The sequence below is a fragment of the Patagioenas fasciata genome, chromosome 5 (assembly GCF_037038585.1).
Source record: "Patagioenas fasciata isolate bPatFas1 chromosome 5, bPatFas1.hap1, whole genome shotgun sequence".
NCBI classification, from domain to species: Eukaryota; Metazoa; Chordata; class Aves; order Columbiformes; family Columbidae; genus Patagioenas; species Patagioenas fasciata.
The window spans coordinates 31,447,294-31,454,451 of NC_092524.1; the positions used below are offsets into that span (position 1 = coordinate 31,447,294).

Consider the following 7,158-nt stretch of genomic DNA (forward strand, 5'->3'; position numbering starts at 1 on the left):
GCAGCTGCAGCTCAAACAGATCTAAGAGAATTATTTATGGTTACACACAAGTGACAAAGGTTTACACGCCTCCCCAACACAGGAGAGCTGTTTTAATGTGATTAATATGAAGTTACTCCTGAAAAGCAACGGTGCTAATCCTTGCACCAATTTCAGGTATTTCCTTCTGCATTAAATTATTATCTACTCCCCCAACATTCTTCACTAGCACTACTTTGTAGTTTAGCAGTATAATTCCCTACATGTGTTCAGGATCTTGTTCAAGATTACTCAAGTATTTACAGAATTCATTCTGCACAAGGGTGAAACAGCAGCATGGGACTTAAACCAGGAAAAGCAGGCCAGTAAAGTGTGGTGACTTACTGACACCAATTAGCTCATCACATTGAAGAGCCTTCACAAGTAAAGTTAACATTACACCTGTTTTAGCTAATTAAAATATATAGCAACTATACACGATTACAGGAAGAGTTTTAGGCTAACTGCCCAATCAACTGGGCATTACTTATGACAGAGTACTAAAAATACTAATGGAATTCAAATGCTATTGGATGTTACTATGAAAAGTAAAACTTTCACCTCCACATAGAGAAGCCCTTAAAGGCAAGGCCTCAGAAGTATAGAGGTTTAGTAGGTGCTACAGGGGCTGGGAGAAGACAGACCCACATTCTATTTCCAGAACACTTCTTGAATTACTGTCTACCATAAAAATAAAAAAACAAACCACGCTTCCCTTTATCCTTTGCTTTCTCCTAAATCCTTCTATGAAACCCAAGGCTCCCTTTAATGAAGTACTCCAATTTCACTGTAATAGAACTTTCACGAACTACTTTGAAAAACATTATAAATTCAAGGTATTCCCTCGTTCACCATGCAACAGTGACAAGAACCAGACGGCTTTTGAGCCATGTAGTCAGTAATGGCATTTCATCTCCTTATACACTGGTTTGTTCAATCACAAAATTTTCATACCGAGAAATGTCAGAAACAGAGCTTTCTCTACATAAATGTGGGCATATTTGAAATCTTAACAAAAAAACCCCCATACTTTAAACATTCAAGCTTTTATCAGATTTGACAGTTTGTGGTTTTGAAGTCACCAACCTACTGCATAGCATACGAAATTACTTCTTATGGGATGGTAATAAGAAAATGCACTGCTCTAAAAAATTAGCGAACTGCAAGCAAAGATAAGATTTTGCCAAAAAGACCTCACCACCATATAAAAGTGAAACATATGTCAATAGCAAAATGCAAAGCCTTCAAAACAAATGAGATGTTATAACAACTTTCTGTTTTGAGGGAATGTAACTGTTCAGTGGGTGATTTTTTGTTTGTTTTAAAGTGAAGAGATGCATTTTACAACTATGTGAAGTAAATACAACTTGCCTATAGCCTGCACCTGCCTAGAGCTTGGAAACACCACAGTTTTAATTAACTTAAGCAAGTCTGCTATAGAGATTTTGGAGAACACTTCTCACAAGTAAAAATAGTCTACAAAGAAAATGAGGCATTAGACTACTTCCTGCTGCAACATCCATTTGTCCACAGTTATTCAGCCTTACCGGATAACATACATTAAAAATGTATGTCAAGGTTAAATCTGTTACAGACCAGTGGCTGAACACTCTGACTATATAAAGCCACAAGTGCCATGGAGTGGGGCAGACAGCCTAGCATTCCAGCTGCCTGGAAATCCTCAGGAGGCCTCATAGAGATCAGTAGTGCTGGCCCATCTAAAGGCCTGCCTAAATGCTGTGTGTCCCTGCAGTGAGCAGTGGAAACTCTACACTTGACAAGAACAGGAGTCTAGAAGTTCACAGTGGCAGAATGCTCTGCAGCAACACACTCCTGAGCAACTCACAGGGATGTCGTTCCTATTGCTTTAGTGACTTCTCTCCTGCAGCAACCAACAGCACACGTCCTGTTGGGCTGGAAAACAGTCATACAGCTGTCACAGACACAGGAGAGAAGAAAGAAGCAACTCACCACAAAGTGCCTTCATTAAAACTTTAGTTGGCTAATGGAAGGATACAAGGTCAGTTTGACTTGGAGAAAAGCCTATTGCTCAGAAGAATTAGGAATGGAAGTGTATTTAGGCCCTGGAAAGCATTTAAACAACCACTTCTAGGCTAGACCATATGTAGTTTGATTATTAGAATAAATTATTTTGCTAATCTGCCCACAAGTCTGGTCTCTTTGCCGGAAAACTTGAAGAACCCCATACAGGCCTTTGAAAGTTGTATCCAACCACCTATTGTGGTAAACGAATGCTACAAAGCAGTAACAATTGCTAATCTAACCAAATAATGTTTTGTTAAAGCCTAGCAATAGACAGATTTTCTTAGGGAAAATTTTTATGACTGTAAAACCATCAAAACCCAGTATCACTCTGAGAATGCTGTACAAAACCAAGTAATTCACCAAAACAACACAGAGGCCTATGCTCAAATTTCAATACCTCAGGCAGAATTTACATGGATTAAGGCACTGACATACCAAGACTAACTTTCCTTCCGAGATTCACTGCCCTTGAGGCATCTAAATTCACTATGCATTGCCTTGCTAGACTATAACTTTACCAGTTACTCTAACAGACTTCTGGGCATATGCAGGAGGCACTTCAGCCTTCCTACTGAGACACTGACCTGTGCAACTCAACCTGATCAACAGCCAGGAACTTAAGGAGTTTCTGAAGTTAAGTCACAACTAATAGCATTATTCTCCTCTAGCACACTGCTATGCACTGTGCAAACTACTTTGTGGTTACAGGGGCATTTTTCAACATGGCAAAGGAGATAACTGTATTACAGGCCAATATTTAAAATATTTGCACGAAAAGCAAGACTTCTAAGGTAAATTCCTCCCTCCTTTCCAAGATCTAACTTTATCTCCATGATAGACTGAGGGTACTCTAGACCCCTCAGCATTGAAAGAGCACCACTGCACAACAAATGTTATATTTGGGTGGCTGAGCGCTCTACTATTTTAAAATTGAGCCAAAAGGAAAGAAGAGTTATTTCACAGATCAAAGAGCTTTAAGTTCCTGTTAAAAACAGCAAAATTGAAACAATTAACCACCCTAAAAGACATCCAGCAGAAACTGTTTGCATGCTATCCCACAGTGTACGGCTGCCTTTTTATAACACAATATACAGGAAAGGTATACTGGAGATAAGGAGATTGTAGAGAAATACCTTACACAAACAGACCAGTGCAGGCACAGTAACATCTGGCATGAACACAGAGTTTTCAATGATATCCATCTTTACTTCAGGTAAATATAAGGATGGGGTACAGACCAGAAGAATATATATGCCTTAAGTCATAATCAAACTGCATCTTTTAATTCCCTATATATAAGCAATGCTAATAAATTCCTAATAGACAAACTAAGTTTTCCTTGGTGTAATCTGAGATATTAAATCCTCTCTAGTGGAAATACATACCTTATTGTTGCCTTATTTGTGATAGCTTTTTATCCAGAAGATCCAGAGATATACACTGTCTTCATTGGAATGGAGAACTGCTCAGCATCATTGCTGTATGCTGTCATTCTGGACATCTAAAATTCATAAACCTAGAAAGCTCCTGTTTTCCCCTATACTCCCAGTTTGATTTTAGACATATGCAAACCCTTTTTCTTCAGATGTTTTCCTCAAACACCACATTTCCTGTGCCTATTAAAATTCCTGTTCCTCTTTCCAAACTGTCCACAACACTCTTAAAGAAATGTCCAAAACTGCACACAGTACTCCAACTAAGACCCCTATCAGCACCCTCTAGAGATGGGCATTGTCTTTGTACCCCTACTACCATTACAGCCTCAAACATAATTGCTAATGATTGAGACAAAGTCTTACTAAGAATGACCCGCAGTATGTGGGACAAATGATCTACCCAATTTAAATATTTCTGTGACTTACAAAAGAACTCATATCAGCTTATTCTGATAACCTTGTGTCACTTCATAAAAGGTCTTCCACAAACAGAAATACCTGCCACTTAATTTTAAATTTATTTCCATAACATTTGGCTGTATCTTCTTTTCCTTTCCTAGGGTATTTAAGCTTGTAATACACCTCACAGGTATGCATACTATGTCTCTTTTGCCGATTGGAAGTTAAGAACTCAGAAAATGAATCAAAACAGACTACTCTGTACATCCCATCTATTGCAGTCCCAAGAAGTGGGTACCTGGCCTTGGCAAAATGACGCAGACTCCCTTAAGAAGGATCTACATAGATGCAAGAGAGGGCATGTAGGAGAGCATTCAGTCAGTCATCAGGCTGCCTCTACTGATGCAGTCACTATGGAGTATTGAGAACCACTGGAGAGTGATTTGAAGCACTCAAATCAAGGTAGTCAGGCCACACAGTGTATGGAGCTTCGGTGCCAACTAAAGTTAAGGATTCCAAACAGTAAGACAGCAGTCACTAATGACCTGTCAATAGAAATACAGGGGCCTGTCTGAATTCTTACACCTACATAAGACAGACAGATTGTCCCAGCTGAATATTAGGGGCTCTGCCAACTTGAGATTAAAACGTAAAATAGTCTAGGACTAGATGAGAAAATTCCCTTACACTACAAACACAAAAAGCATTTTTATAGAAACAAGTTATTTGTAATGCATAGTATCCTCTTATTTTCCTATAATCACCTTAAGTCAGACAACATCTCAAATATCATAACACCATCTGGTGGCGGGGTTCACAGAAGATGATTATCAGATGTTAAAAAGAATTATATCAATTTAAATTTTATTCCGATCAAATTTCAATTTTATTCCAGATACCTTATTGATTTTATCTTTATAAGGTAAAGTGGAAAAATATCTCAATTTTACCCAGATTAGGTTAACTACAGGTCTTAGCATCCCTGTACACAATTTGGATATGTATTTATAGAACAGGGGCTGCTGTTATTCTTTGTACTGGATATCAGCACCCTGCATGAATTAAGACGCATTTAGTTGACATCTCTTCAAATAAGTGACATTTATGGACACCTACGCTAGAAGTTACCTGAAGTCTAGGCACAGTGACTCAGGTAACAGACTAACATAGTTTGGCTAAAACCAATTATTTGTTCTGAATTGAAAACATCGAACCTATTTAACAAACTTTACATTAAAAAAAATAGTATCAGTCAATAGTGAAACATATGTGGTGATGCAAATGCAGCTGCCTTTTACTGCTAGTTCAACTGAAATAAAATAAGGACAAACAAACAAACAAAAAAAAGACACAGTTGCCTTTAACAGAAGAGACTTCATGACAGGAATTTATTTTCCAAGGTAAGAAGTTACAAAGCCACATTGCATTGGTCTGTAAAACCTACAAACCCAAACACTGCAGTCCTAATGGGGCGATAATTCCAAAGTTCATCAAAGTTATTAACCAAATTTTTTTAAGTCTTAGGTTTTTTTAGACTTGGACTTTTCAGTTCAGCAAAACAGTCAGTTCAATATAGTAATTGAGGCTTGACTGAAAGAAGTAGCAAATGACAAAAGCACAGAAACAATCAGCAGAGATATAGGAAAAGCAGCTCCAGGAACTCATGCTGAAAACAAAGTCCATCAAACCTGAATCCTCTCTCAGGTCACTCTTGGGAAGTCATGTGTTCTACAAACCTCTTTAAAGCTGCACTTCAGAAGGGGTAGGATGGAAGGCAAAAAGGAAAATTTCTTACTTGCATGAAACAATTGCTACCAAACCCCTATCAATAAAGTGCTTTGAAGTAAAAATTTTAATCATCAATGTCACTTCTATTCATTGTTCATATACTTTTCCAAGTTGAAGCTCATAAGGACCTCTGAACAGTTCTTAATATAATTTATGTTTGCATGTGAACTACCCTGCTTGCAATGATGCTTACTTGCAAATACCTCATATTTCATTGTGCTTGTTCCACACTATCAGTCTCACTCTTTTTAGGTTACCAACCATTTGTCACCACATTCATCCATGCTTTCACTAGGACACATGTTTTAGCTGTATGTTATGAGGAAGGTAACTAAGCTACTCTGTACCCAACCCCACACTTCAACACCGGGAACACTTCTGGCAGGCATGCAGAGACAGCACGAGAGCTGCAAACCTCCAACAGAGAACCTGGTCCGACAGAGAACCTGGTCCGACAGAGCCTGGATTTGACTGGATAACAAAGTTCAGGGATCACTACAGCAATAAGGGACGATCACAACGCAAAGCAAAACGCACGCCTGCCCCAAAGCAAGACGCCGGCTACAGGCCCCCTAGGCCGGGCCTGCCCCGCTCCCCTGCCTAGGCCGTCCCCCCACACCAGAACCAGAGCAACCCTCCATCACCCCCAATGCCGCCACGGAGCTCTCCCGGCCCCCCCCCCGCCCCCAATACTCACACACTGCACCCCTCGCCAGGGCAGCGGCCCGGAAACCCATCCCCCCACCGGGACCGAGCAGGCCCGGCCACCTCCTGCCGCGGAGCCCGCCGCCGGCACAGCACCAGCGCCGTGGCCGACCCCGCCGAGACCCGCGGCGCACGGCGGGGCGGAACAACCGCTCAGCGCAGCCAATGCGTTCGCAGGAAGGCGGCCGCGCTGCACGCCGGGAGGCTCACCTGAGCTTCCGCGATGCCTGCCGGGAAATGTAGTCCAGGGGGCCCCACACCTAGGGCCAAGGGGCACCTGGGGCAGGGGCGCACGGGCGAACTTCATGGAGAGGGCAGCGGCGCCTGCCTGCGAGTTGGAGGCATTTACCCACCGATAACGGTAACAGACATTAGTATTATTTGCGAGTATAGCACTGTAAACACACACAGTGCCACATGCTACCGCTCTAAGAAAAGGGCACTGAAGACCACAGGTACCTCAGCAGCAAGAAGCCACCGATGCCGTGCTGGGCCACCCTGGCCAGGGCAGCTGCATCTGGAAACCTGCTTCAGGAGTGATTCAAAAGAGAGAAGGACAATTGTGTGTGCTCGTGCCAGGGATGTGCATTCCTAACCCACCGAGACTTTCTAAGAACACCAAGGGGACTCCAAGCATCCAGAGAGAGAAAGCAGCGGAGCCTAGGTCCGGTTCTGAGATCACAGCAGGTGTGACTGGCTGAGGGACCTGGCACAGGCTCAAAGGTGAGGTTCCACAGGCCTTGGTGTTGTGAGAGCTCCCAGCAGC

The 7,158-nt window shown here is 41.9% G+C and overlaps 1 protein-coding gene across 4 annotated transcripts in view; it reads right to left on the bottom strand.

The window, feature by feature from the left end:
* Positions 1 to 6,533, bottom strand: part of ZNF106 (zinc finger protein 106) — a 41,338-nt gene extending 34,805 nt beyond the window's left edge. For 3 of the 4 annotated variants that reach the window (XM_065838341.2, XM_071809221.1, XM_065838339.2), the window contains exon 1: positions 6,385 to 6,533. The gene's annotated coding sequence lies outside the window, so the exon portion shown is untranslated. The remainder of the gene's footprint in view (positions 1 to 6,384) is intronic. The other variant, XM_071809220.1, reaches the window with a different exon arrangement.
* Positions 6,534 to 7,158: the final 625 nt, after the last annotated feature.